This window comes from Cryptomeria japonica, chromosome 5 (genome assembly GCF_030272615.1).
Source record: "Cryptomeria japonica chromosome 5, Sugi_1.0, whole genome shotgun sequence".
In the NCBI taxonomy this organism is placed as follows: Eukaryota; Viridiplantae; Streptophyta; class Pinopsida; order Cupressales; family Cupressaceae; genus Cryptomeria; species Cryptomeria japonica.
Window position 1 is genome coordinate 698,213,920 of NC_081409.1, and position 13,344 is coordinate 698,227,263.

At 34.8% G+C, this 13,344-nt stretch overlaps 1 long non-coding RNA gene across 6 annotated transcripts; it reads left to right on the forward strand.

Annotated features, from left to right (window-relative positions):
* Positions 1 to 973: 973 nt before the first annotated feature.
* LOC131070651 (uncharacterized) lies at positions 974 to 12,702 on the forward strand. 6 transcript variants are annotated; one of them, XR_009112366.2, is made up of 8 exons: positions 975 to 1,353; positions 3,394 to 3,773; positions 3,887 to 4,079; positions 4,508 to 4,644; positions 4,749 to 4,968; positions 9,188 to 9,259; positions 11,066 to 11,517; positions 11,638 to 12,005. It is a non-coding gene; the product is annotated as an uncharacterized LOC131070651 (long non-coding RNA). The 6 variants fall into 6 exon arrangements; XR_009112363.1 differs by having other exon boundaries at positions 974 to 1,353; positions 3,394 to 4,079; XR_009112365.1 differs by having other exon boundaries at positions 974 to 1,342; positions 3,394 to 4,079.
* Positions 12,703 to 13,344: the final 642 nt, after the last annotated feature.

Consider the following 13,344-nt stretch of genomic DNA (forward strand, 5'->3'; position numbering starts at 1 on the left):
CATGATATAGATATAATGCAGTGTCCTGCCGCATTTCATATAAACAATGTACAGTGGAATTGTTCATGATATAGACAACCCCGTATCCTCCCACACTACTTGTGTCTTATAAGAAGGATCCTGGGCGAAGCGTACAAAAGCGTCTCCTTACTTCTTTCCCATGGCCTTCTCTTTGAAGGAATTTATTCAATTGTGCCTGGAAATTCAGTTAAAACTGATGCTCTCAGGAGATATGAGTAGCTGCCGTAGGTCACGCTTTACTATCTCCGCAATCATTACTGCTGGAATGCTCGCATTATTGATGGTGGAATGGTCGTATTTTACGCGTTCCAGGGAGAACTGGAGACCTATTATTATTGTCGTTCTCTACACCTTCGTCTCTGTAGTGGTTTTAGTTATGACCTATGGCTGATGCAATAGCCAAATATATGAATATCTTCTCTCTTTCATGTTGTAATCTGCTGTTTGTAGAGTCTAATTTTAGGTTTGTCGAGTTTGGGCATTTCATTATTTTTATATGGCATAGAAGAGCAGATTACTAAATCTCGTCTGCCTTACGTTGTTTCTGTTGGTAATCTGCAGTTCATAATTTGAAAATCCATGGTTGCAGAGTGCGTATATGTTTGTAGAATTCTGGTATTCCCTTTATTACTGTATGGTATTGAACAGCAGGTTAAATATTATTCCATTAGGTTTATCGTTTGTCTTGATGCCGTTATTATTTGGCACTGTAAAGTCAAAACGAAAGCTGTTTTGAACATTTTTATTAACTCTTAATTAGAATTAACTAATGATTGAAGGCGTTTAAGTTTCACCACTAAAAATTATCTAATTATTTTTTCTTAATTTGAGATTAACTAATTGACTTTAGACGGTGAAAAAACACCCCCCTAAAATCCAAAATATATAAACCCCATTATAAAATTACGTAATTTTCTTTGCCTTAAACCCTCAAACTCCAGAAAAATAATCCGTTCTTCACTCCGATCTTGACAAATCATTTCGCGGCCGTCGTTCTCTCTTATTAGTAAAGACGGAGCACGATTTGGGGAAATTGATGATCTGCCACGGAATGAACCGCCAATTCGTGCATCAGGACCGACACATTTTTTTTAATGTATGGCCATATCAATAAATTTCCTGCGAAAGAGTCTTATCGAAAGCAGCACTCCGTTAATTCATATCTTTCGTTTTCAAATCAATGAAATTGCCATGGGGTTATTGCATATTGAGCAATAGAGTTACGGCCATGTTTTCAAAGCTCAAATTAATGAAATTGCCATGGTTTTGGAGACTGCGAAAACATTTCCATGGTTCCCCTCACCATTTTCGTCCTCGACTGGTGAAAGACAAGTCCTTTACTCTACCCCTTTCCCTATGTTTTTTTCCGTTCAGTGTTATTATATTACTATCCCTAAAATTGGAGGATATTAGTAAATGCGCTCTGTTTATTCATTGGCTGGGCAAATCGACATTAAAATTTTTAAGTACACCTTCTTCCACAATGGAGGCTGTCGTAACAGCTTTGGAGGTCTTTAAAAACAACAAAGATCGAACTTCTATGTCGGAGGCCTTCGATTCCTTCAAGAATAATCATATTGGGTCGTACAGTCGCGTGAAGGATAAGGTCTCACTTGTTTACGTTAGGAACTTATTTGAGCATTAATGTGGGTATCGTTACCCAAATTTCTGATTTTTTCCATATTTGAATAGAATTTGCCTTTTAGGGTGCAAGCATATGTTTTTGGGCACGAATTTAGGTTAGATTTTAAATGGATTGCTTCCAATATCCTTTACATTTGGTACAGATTTTTGTACAGTTTCAGAGAATCGGTAGCTAATTGCAACTAGCTATTCAGCATTAGGGATTCATTTTTCGCAAAAATAATCATTAAGTAAAATCTAGCAATATATAATACTGTTGAATTATAATTAATTTAGTGTTATAAATTCCCATGCCCGGTTCTCACTAATTCCAGTAGTTCAAAGGTTATATGTCATTGTTCCAGACGCCTCCCCTGCCCCTAGAATCCCCATGTTTTTGGGACAGGGACTTAGAAGGAGAGGAGTTCTCCCCTGTCCCGCCACTGCCATTCAACACTTATGGACGTTTTCGGGGTGGCTTGGGGGCTCCGGGACATGGTCAACATGTCCAAGGGATTCCAAGGAGTCTCCCATCTATCTCAGGGACTTCCAGGTGACCCCATTGCAGAAAAATAAAAAAAAAACAATATTTTTTTAATATCAAAAAGTGTTTTCAATTTGCATCCACAACCCCTTGCCCAAATTGTCTATGAGCTCCACCCAAACCCTAAGCACTTACAAAAAAAAAAATTATAAATAGGCATCTAACTTCTAAGCCTCATTTCAGATCACTCACAAGGTTCAGAATAGTAAGTTATCACCAGCTGATAAAGCAACAGTTATAGAAAATTTGCTTCAATTCATATTGTGTTCCTCCTTTGCTGACGTATATAGTTGGTACATGTTTTATAAGTCAAGAAATTTTAGCTATGGATTATTGTTGCAATAACTGATTTATCTTTCTTCCAGTTGTTTATCTTGATTTAATTTTTCCCACAAATATGTTTATGAATTTTGTTTGCATAGAATTTGGCATCTAATTGGTGCAAATCCACGTTGTTACCTCTATTTGACTAAGAGAAATTCTTTTATTAATTGTTAAGTATATTCACATGTAGATTATGCCTGCTATATCTCATTTGGGCAGACTCTAGTTTTCTATGCATCAGGGTACACAATTTGCAATGTTTTATTTGATGACTCGAAATCATGACTTCAATGGATGCACACATGCCTATTTTATAAACATATGATGTCATTTTGTGCATGTTTACTGCCTATTGCTCTGAGTGATACCAAAGTTGTGATTTTTCTAATTTGGCTTGAAATTATTTGTACAATTTCTTGTTTTTCCAACCTGATTTGGTCTAGATATTCTCTTGGTTTGACTTACACCTACTAAACATATTACTTCATTTTGTACATGTATTACAGTTTTTTGAACCTAGTGATGCCAAACTCATTGGATTTTTTCCAAATTGTATTAAAAACATTTGTGCTATTTTTGGATTTTCTGATTTCATTTGCTTACCGTTGCAGACATGCCTATTTTGTAAGCATATACATTGTTTTGTGCATGTTTTACTGCCTTTTTCTTTGAGTGATGCCAAAATCACAGTATTTGTTTTTTTAATCTGTATCAAAATTGCTTATGCAGTTTTTGGATTTTCTGGTAATTTCCTTTTGGTGTTCTATTTATTTGTCATTTTTTCATCAAAATTACAAGTTGTAGATGCAATTTCCTTATTATAGTTATTCTTAAGGGCTGTCATACAACTTATTTGCATATCCTGTCTGTTATAAATGCAGATTATCCAGAGCAATGGCCTAGCCTTCTTCCTTGGGTCAAACAAATTTGCAAGATCGGCAAGTATATGCTGCTTTTTATATCTTAAGAATTCTTTCAAGTAAGTATGAGTAAGAATTTGTTTTTGGGCCTATAACTTCTTTAGGCCGATCGTTGACTCAAGAAAATTTCATTGCTATTCAAACTGTTAGTCTCCATATGACTTGAGTAAGTTAGTTGATGTGTGTATGTCAAAGTTCAAGTCTGAATACAAGCGGACTTATCATTGATGAGACATTTTCCCCTTAATGTTTTCAACTGCCTTGTTCAAGTTGGAAATCCGACATTGGAGATAGCAGAGCTTATCAAGCTTATTTCTAAAATATTTTGGTCATCTATATCCGTATGTATGCTTTTGCATTCAGAATGTACACTTAATTACTTATTTTTGACTGCACACTTTCTCACTTGCTGCAATTTTAGAGGTTGAATTTATGTAGTTATATGGCCATGCAGTTAGAGGTGCCCAATCAACTCTTTGATCCCCAACATTTTTAATGCATCGATGGTCCTGTTTTTAGCTATGTTGGAAAGACCAGTTGCTAAGGAAGGGCAACTAACTAATCCAGAACAATGCAAATCTGGGGAATGGTGAAAATTGAAATGTAAAGAAGTGGACAGTGCATATTCTGAATTGACTATACACATGGTAAGCTTAAGCAAGTTAGTTAACATTCGTGGACTCTGTAAATATTTCCCTAATTAAAATGTTCTATAACATGTATTAATCAGGGGAACTGAGAAAGTGAAAATCAGCAACACTAGAATCTACTGTCTTAGCCTTTTACAATCTTTATTATATAAATTGTTTTCCAGAGAATGTTGTCATAAGAGAAAAGTCTAAAAATGTAAAATCTGAATGTTTGACAATCTTTATTATAGAAATCGTTTTCCAGAGAATGTTGTCATAAGAGAAAAGTCTAAAAATATAAAATCTGAAACTTTTACAAGATAGCGTTCATATCTTTTGGTCTCTTATAAGAGTTTATTAATTTATTGGCACATACAAGTTTGGATATATCTGGATAGTCAGGCTGAAATGTGATTAGGTTGCAATGGGTTTTTAATTCTTTGCAGATTTGGAGATCCAAAGCTCCTTAAGCCAGAGAACAAGCCTTCTGCTAAAATGTTTCGGAAGCATTTTGCAGGGAAAATTTTAGTGTCATCTTAACTTGTTGAACGTTATTTGTCAGGGTGGTTACCTTCCTGATAGGGTAACCGATCTTATCCTCCATTATTTGAGCAGCAGGCAAGTTTTGCTAAGTTTCTGCATACACAAGCATCTCCTTACTCCTTTTCCATGGCCTTCTCTTTGCAGGAATTTATTCAATTGTGCCTGAACATTCAGTTTAAACTGCTCTCAGGAGAGATGAGTAACTGCCATTACTGGAGGTTAGGCTTTACTATCTCAGCAATCATTACTGCTGGAGTGCTCGCATTATTGATGGTGGAGTGGTCTTATTTTACGCGTTCCAGGGAGAACTGGAGAGCTATTATTATGATCGTTCTCTACACCTTCGTCTCTTTAGTGGTTTTAGGTATGACCTATGGCTGATGCAATAGCCAAATATATGAATATCTTCTCTCTTTCATGTTGTAATTTGCTGTTTGTAGAGTCTAATTTTAGGTTTGTCGAGTTTTGGCATTTTATTACTTTTATATGGCATAGAAGAGCAGATTACGAAATCTCATCTCCCTTACGTTGTTTCTGTTCGTAATCTGCATTTCATAATTTGAAAGCCATTGTTGCAGAATCCGTATATGTAATATGTTCCTAGAATTCTGGTATTCCATTATTACTGTATTGAACAGCAGATTAAATATTACTCCATTCTATTGTTTGTCTAGATACGGTAATTATTTCTCCATTCTATTGTTTGTCTAGATGCGGTAATTATTTGACGTCTAAGTTTCACCACTAAAAAGTAACTAATTATTTTTTCCTTAATTTAAGATTAACTAATTAACTTTAGACGGTTAAAAAAACACCCCCGTAAAATCTAAAATATATAAACCCTATAACAAAATTTAGGTAGTTTTCTTTGCCTTAACCCCCAAACTCCAGAAAAATAATCCGTTCTTCACTCACCGAACTTGACAAATCATTCCGCGGCCGTCAGATTACTGGTTCTCTCTTAAATAAGACGGAGCAACATTTGGGAAAATTGATGATCTGCCACGGAATAAACCGCCAATCCCGTGCATCAGCACCGACGCTTTTTTTAATTTATTGCTATATCAAGAAATTTCCCTCGAAAGAATCTTATCGAAAGCAGCACTCCGTTAATTCATGTCTTCGAAAGGTACGCCCTTGCTCCGAAAGTTCAAATTAATGAAATTGCCGTGGGTTATTGCACAGCAAGCATTCGTTTATTTTGGTACACATCCTAAACCCGTACGGCAATATGCCTCGCACGTCAGAGGCAACTCAGAGATCTTAACCCCGTATAGAACGATCCCTGTCGAAATTGTTTCTCCTCTTGTTTTGGGATGAATTGACGAGCATTTAATGGGTGGAAGGGATTTCAGTGTTAGTTTTGGAGACTGCGAAAACATTTCGAGGGTTTCCCTCACCATTTTCGCCCTCAAATGGTGAAAGGCAAGTCATTTGCTCTACCCACTTTCCTATGTTTTTTTTCCGTTCAGTGTTATTCTATCACTATCCCTAAAACTGGAGGATATTAGTAAATGTGCTCTGTTTATCCATTGGCTGGGCAAATCGACATTAAAAATCTTTTTAGTACACCTTTTTCCACAATGGAGGCTGTCGTAACAGCTTTGGAGGTCTGCACAAACAACAAAGATCGAACTTCCATGTTGGAAGCCTTCAATTCATTCAAGAACAATTATCTTGGATCGTACAGTCGCGTGATCGATAAGCTCTCACTTGTTTGCGTTTTGAATTTATTAGAGCATTAATGTGGGTATCGTTACCAAATTTCTGATTTTTGCAGATTTGAATAGACTTTACCTTTTAGGATGCAAGCATTTGTTTTTGGGCATGCACTTACAATAGATTTTAAATCGATTGTTTCGAATATCCTTTACATTTGGCACAGGTTTTTGTACAGTTTCGGAGAATCGGTAGCTAATTCCCACTGGCTATTCAGCATTAGGGATTCATTTTTCGCAAAAATAATCATGAATTAAAATCTAGCAATACATAATACTGTTAAATTATAATTAATTTAGTGCTATAAGTTCCCATGCCTGTTTCTCACCAATTCCAGTAGTTCGAAGGTTATATGTCATTATCCCACGGGGATGCGTCATCTCCCCTGCTCCTAGAATCCCCACGTTTTTGGGACAGAGACTTAGAAGGGGAGGAGTTCTCCCCTGTCCCCCCACTGCCACTGCCACTGCCACTCAACAGTCATGGACGTTTTTCGGGATGCCTTCTGATTTGGGGACGGTTTGGGAGCTCCGGGACATCGTCAACATGTCCAAGGGACACCAAGGAGTTTCCCATCTATCCCAGGGACTTCCAGTTGACCCCCATTGTAGTAAAATGAAAAATCAATATTTTTTTAATATCAAAAGTCTCTTCAATTATCATCCACAAACCCTAACCCTAATGGTCTATGAACTTCACCCAAACCCTAAGCACTTACAAAAATAATTTATAAATAGGCATCTAACTTCTAAGCCTATTTCAAATCACTCGTAAGTTTCAGAATAGTTAGATATCACCAGCTGACAAAGCAACAGTTATAGAAAATTTGCTTCAATTTATAGCTTGTGTTCCTCCTCTGCTGAGCTTCATAGTTGGTACACGTTTTGTAAGTCAAGAAATTTTAGCTAAGGATTATTCTTGCAATAACTAATTTATCGTTCTTCCCCTTGTTTATGTTTTTTTCCAACAAATATGTTTATGATTTTTATTTTGTTTGTAGAATTTGGCTTTCTAATTGGCACAAATCCATGTTCTTATTTCTATTAAAATAAGAGAAGTTCCTTTCTTAATTGTTCAGTATTTTCAAATGCAGATTGTGCCTGCTATATCTCACTTTGGCAGACCCTAGTTTTCTATTCATCAGGGTATATAATTTGCAATGTTTTATTTGATAACTCAAAATCACGATTTAATGAATGCACACATGCCTATTATGTAAATATACTATGCCATTTTGTGCACGGTTTACTGCCTATTGCTCTGAATGATACCAAAATTGTGATTTTTTTTAGTAATTTGGCTTGAAATTATTTGTACAATTTCTAGTTTGTCCAATCTGATTTGCTTTAGGTCAGCTCTTGGTTTGACTTAAGTCTTACACTTACTTTGTAAACAAATTACTTCATTTTCTGCACGAATTGCAGTTGTTTGTTCCTAGTGATGCCAAACTCATTGATTTTTTTTTTCTAAATTGTCTTTAAAATGCTTGTGCTGTTTTTGGATTGCTGATCTGATTTGCTTATGGTTGCAGACATGCCTATTTCATAAACATATACTTTGTTTTGTGCACGTTTTATTGCTTTTTTTCTTTGAGTGATGTCAAAGTCACAGGATTTGTTTTTCTAATCTGTATTAAAATTGCTTATGCAGTTTTTGGATTTTTCTGGTAATTTCCATTTTGCTTTCTTTATGTTTGTCACTTTTTTCATCAACATCACAAGTTGTAGATGCAGTTACCTTATTTTTGTCATTTTATTGCAATTGATTTGCATATCCTGACTAGACATACAGAGTGCATTTTTGCTAAATGCCTTGAATCTTTTATAAATATTGATTATTCAGAGCAATGGCCTAGCCTTCTTCCTTGGTTCAAACACAATTTGCAAGACCAGCAAGTATATGCTACTTTATATTTCGTAAGAATTCTTTCAAGGAAGTATCATTAAGTAGTTATTTTTGGGTGTCGTAAGAATTCTTTAGGTCAATCTTTGACCAAGAATTTCCTTGCTATATAAACTGTTAGTCTCCATGTGACTTGTGTCAGTTATTTGATGTGTGTATATCAAGGTTCAGGTCTGAGGATGAGTGGACTCCTGTTTATCTTATCATTGATGAGGTATTTTCCCCTTTACTTAATATTTTCAACTAACTTCCTCAAGTTGTAAAACATACATTGGAGAGAGCAGAGCTTATTATATTTCTAAAATATTTTGGTCATCTCTATACATATGTATGCTTTTGCATTCAGAATGTACACTTAATTACATACTTATTTTTTGAATGTGCACTTTCTGCTTGCTGCAATTTTAGATGTTGAATTATGTAGTGATGTGGCCATGCTGTTAGAGGCGCCCAAGATCTTTAATGCTTGGATGGTCCTGTTTATAGCAATGCTGGAAAGATCAGTTTCTATGGAAGGGTGACAAACTGATCCAGAACAACCCAAATCTTGCAAATGTTGGAAAGTAAAGAAGTGGACAGTGCATGTAATGAATCGACTATATAGACAGCGAACTTAATCAATGTAGTTAACATTTGTGGACGGTGTAAAAAATTGCCCTTGTTCAAATGTTTTGTTAAGATGTATGATCGTTATACTCAGGGGAACCGGGAAAGTGAAAATCAGCAACACTAGAATCTACCGTCCAGCCTTTGACAATCTTTATTATAGAAATTGTTTTCCAGAGAATGTTGTCCTAAGTGATTTGTTTTGTAAAATCTGAATTTTTTTTACAGGATATTGTTCATATCTTTTGGTCTCTTTTGACAGTCTATTGCTTTATCTGCACATACAAGTTTGGATTTATCTAGATAGTCATGCTAGAATGTGATTTAGATTTTAATGGGTTTTTTATGCTTTGCAGATTTGGAGATCCAAAGCTTCTTAAGCCAGAGAACAAGCCATTTGCTCAAATAATTCAGAAGCACTTTTGCAGGTAAAATTTTAGAGTGGCATATAAACTTGCTGAATGTTATTTGTCAGGGCAGTTACCTTCCAGATAGGCTAACCAATCTTATGCTTAAGTATTTGAGCAACAGGTAGTCTTTGCTAAGTTTCTGCATGAACAATGCATGTTCTGCAAGTTGCTATGTATTATACTTGAATGTGATCTTTGTTGCCCATGAACATACAACTACATACGTTAAGTTTCCACAGTCCATGAAGATGAATTTGAAATCCTCTGGATTTGAATGTGTGCCACTGCATATATTTTGAATCATTGTTTTGGACCATACTCTATGATCCATCATCGGGACAGTGAGCTAGAGAAGAGAAAAATACAGTCAAATCCAGAAGCTTTCAAATTCAAATATACAGCTAGTTAATAACTTAATAATTTATATTTTTTATTTATGCAATTGAGTTTTAGAAGTTATATTGCATGAGTTGAGTTTCACTGAAAGATGATATATATGCTTATTGAAAACTTCTAAAAACTGGATGTGTGTTACACTTGGTCTATAGTCACCATCTTCAAAAGGGTCTTGGATGGTTTGAGCAAGTTTTTGATAGCTATATTCGCTGAGTAAATTGTATGTAATTTTTTTTTTCCCAACTAGAACATGTCAGTAGAAAGGTTTGGTCATTCCTCATTTCTTTGTGTGTTGCTATTTACCATATAAGAATAGAAGGCTTATACTAGGACAGGATTGAAACCATGGCATACAGGTCAACTTCTAAATAGTAACAGATATACAAAAAAGTAGTCTGGCATCCGTTTTGTGAATATTTTAACCATTTTCAAATTTAATGTAGGGTGAATTACATAGCAAATTCTGATCTGGGTTGCAAAGCTATGATTTTTTCAAGAAAATTTGGAAACTGATACCATCTTTTGAGTGATAGCTGAAAATATGGTGCTGATTCTCAATGCATGCACTTAACAAAGTTGATTTTCTGCTTGTATGTTTTCAAGTATTCTGTTAATAGATTTCAGTAGTTCGCCCCTAGGTTTTTTAATGGATTTGGGAGTTTAGAGGTTCTCTTTGGCATGGCCAGGGTTATCATGGTCCATGGTGGCACATGAGGATGTGGAATTGCTCTGTGATTGATAAAAGTATAAACTAAGCACATCCCTGGGATGGTGATTTATTGATTGAGGACTAATTGTACTGACAGCGCCACAACATTTGAAAGATTAATCTCTATGACCACTGGGGAATCATGATTGTTCAACAGATATCTGCTATTGTATGGGTGCATTGCTTACCTGCTAATTTATTTCAAGGTCATTGAATATTTTTATATGTTAAAAATTCCTTTATCGAGCTTGTTTGGAATATTCCTTTGACCCTTTCCTGAGTTTGTGATGCTAGAGATCTGGATTTCTGGGCAATGCAAGCAAACTGAAAGTGATTAAAACGTACATTTCGAAAATAGAGTAATCTTCAAGTGAACTGGAATAGATGCTGTTTTTAAATTAATTGGATTTCATGAAAGCAGTTAATTAAAGAACAGTTTTGCTTATTTTACAGCATTTACAGCAAATGTTGCCATGAAAATGTTTAGTTCACAAAGGAGTTGCCAATTGATTATCTTTTCCCTGCTTTAGTGATGTTTAATTTAAAAGTGGCCTATCTAGTCATGTACCTATTTATACCATGAATTAATGTCATTAAAGCAATATCATTATATATTCAAAGAGTTTGAAAAGTTGATGGTTAGATGTGTTAAAAACTTAAAACTGATTGCTTATGGACAGTGCAAGTTTGTACCTAATTTATCTCATGTTTTTTTGCAGCATTTTCAAGTCCAATACGTATCAACTTTTAAAGCCACAACTTGATATTGCGCTTTTTGAAATCATCTTCCCTCTTGTGTGGCTCAATGATAATGATGAGTCTGTGGCATGAAGACCCTCACAAATATGTCAGGAAGTGTTGTTGTGGATTCCTGCCTTTTCTTTTTGTAACATAGATATCATTTTTTAATTGTCCAAAAACAACTGTTATCCTTGAAGTTTTTTTAAAATCTTTGAGTTTAGAAAAGCTTAACCACTAAGCAATTTGTGAAATTCGTTTCTTCTGTATTGTTTGTTTGGCAAAGCTTTCCTTACATAATATGGGTTGTTGCAAATATTATTGAAGATATCTACAGTCTCTGCACTGCATCCATTGATTTCATTGCATAGCTAGTACGAAAATGTGGAAAAGAAAGCCTCCAGAGATTTCTTCCCTTTGTTAGAAAGCTCAGGTGATGAATCCGTGCTTAGAATTGGACATATTGCAAATGCAACTTTGCAGCAATCGCACAAAATGATTAGAGCAGATTTTATGGTTCTTAAAAGCTTACTGTTTCAATCCCTCTTTGCAGCTATGACGAGGCAGCTGCAGGATACAAACCATATGGCAGAATGATGGTTTATCATTTGGGGCCTTATGTGATAAGCTGAAGCAGACTGAGCCATACAAATCTCAGCCGGAACAAACCTGAATCTAGAAGCCAAGTTGATCATTTAAGAGCAAAGGTTTGTTTGTTTATTTTACTTTCTTATTGACTGTGCAAAAATAATATACAGCAAAATCTTTGGGCTGTTCTGCACGATGTATTTAAAATATACTGGAATCGGGCTTCTAAAGATGATATCTATTGAAATATATGTATCAATGCATAACAGTGCACCAAAATTTGTCAGTTTCACATAAGCGCACATGCAATTAAATAATAGGTTTAACTGGGCACTCTGTATATTTTAGGGCCTCATGTATGATTAATGGCAAATATTCTTGTGTCCAGCTACGGTCTTCATCCATTGATGGATTTGATTTTTTCCTTTCTTTTGGCCTTTGCTCATGGAGTGAAAATGGGATAACTTTTAGTAGCTTCTAGTTTCTGCATGTATATATGCCTTCGTAAGACAAATATGCAATGCAATTTGATTGCTTGTGTAGGGGCCACTGAACCTGATCCATGAAATGGGTACATGCCGTTAACTGGTTTGGTATCGATTTTGTGGCTTTTAACTGAAATAATGATCTTGAGGACTGCAGATTTTGGTTATCACAAATTGTCACTAGATCATCTCCAGTTTGTCTCTTTTTTAGCATTTACCACTTCTAGACCTTGTAATGAACAGAATTGTAAGTGACATTTAGATATAAGGAGGTGAAGATTTGAAATTGAAAATAATATAAATTTTGGTGATTTATTCATCTCGAAGATTCCTTTCTGAGCTTGGAACAAGAGTCCGTAGGAATAACTCGGGAAGTAATCAATTAGCGAGCCCATTATGAGAACATTCATGTTAATCAAATTGGACTTCAGTGTAAAATATATGGATGATGCTTTTCTATCGGTCATGGTGATGTACAGCACAACTTTTTGGATATTTATTTTATATTCAGAAAAAACCTATGCATAGAGCTCATTTCCATCTTTTCTTTTAGATGTTCTTATTAGAAGAATGGCTGGAGGTGTTTATCAGTTGAAGGGATGTACACAATCTGCAGTATTTGTTTGTGTTCATATGGCTACATGTTTATGTTACTTGTGAATATCTCTTGTTCAGAGTTTGTTGTCATATTTTTTTAACTGTTTTTATTTACAATAAACTTCATGAGTACAATATTTGAAAGGATGTGTAACCAATATTTTTAGCATACAATCATCTGGGCCAACCTGGTCTATCCGAAGGGTGCACTGAAGCTGTTTGATTATTGAAATTGTTTATTGAAATTTTGAGGCTGTTCAAGAATACTAGTGGTAAAGAAGAATTTCAGAGTTTTCGGAAAAAATATTTTTATTTCTCAATTGTGGATCATTTAATATGATCTAATATTGTCTGATATGAGTCTTTTGGAAAAATATATTCTTTTTTCTTGAATTGTGGATCATTTTATATGCTTTATTATTTTCTTATTTTGTTTTTATGATATAAAAAATATTTTTATAATTTGATCGTGGATAATTTTTTATTGAATTTTACATTGTCAAATTGAGAAATATTGATCAATGATATTATAGACTATAAAAATATATTTGTTTTAACTTTAAAAGATGTTAAAAATGTATATAGATTTA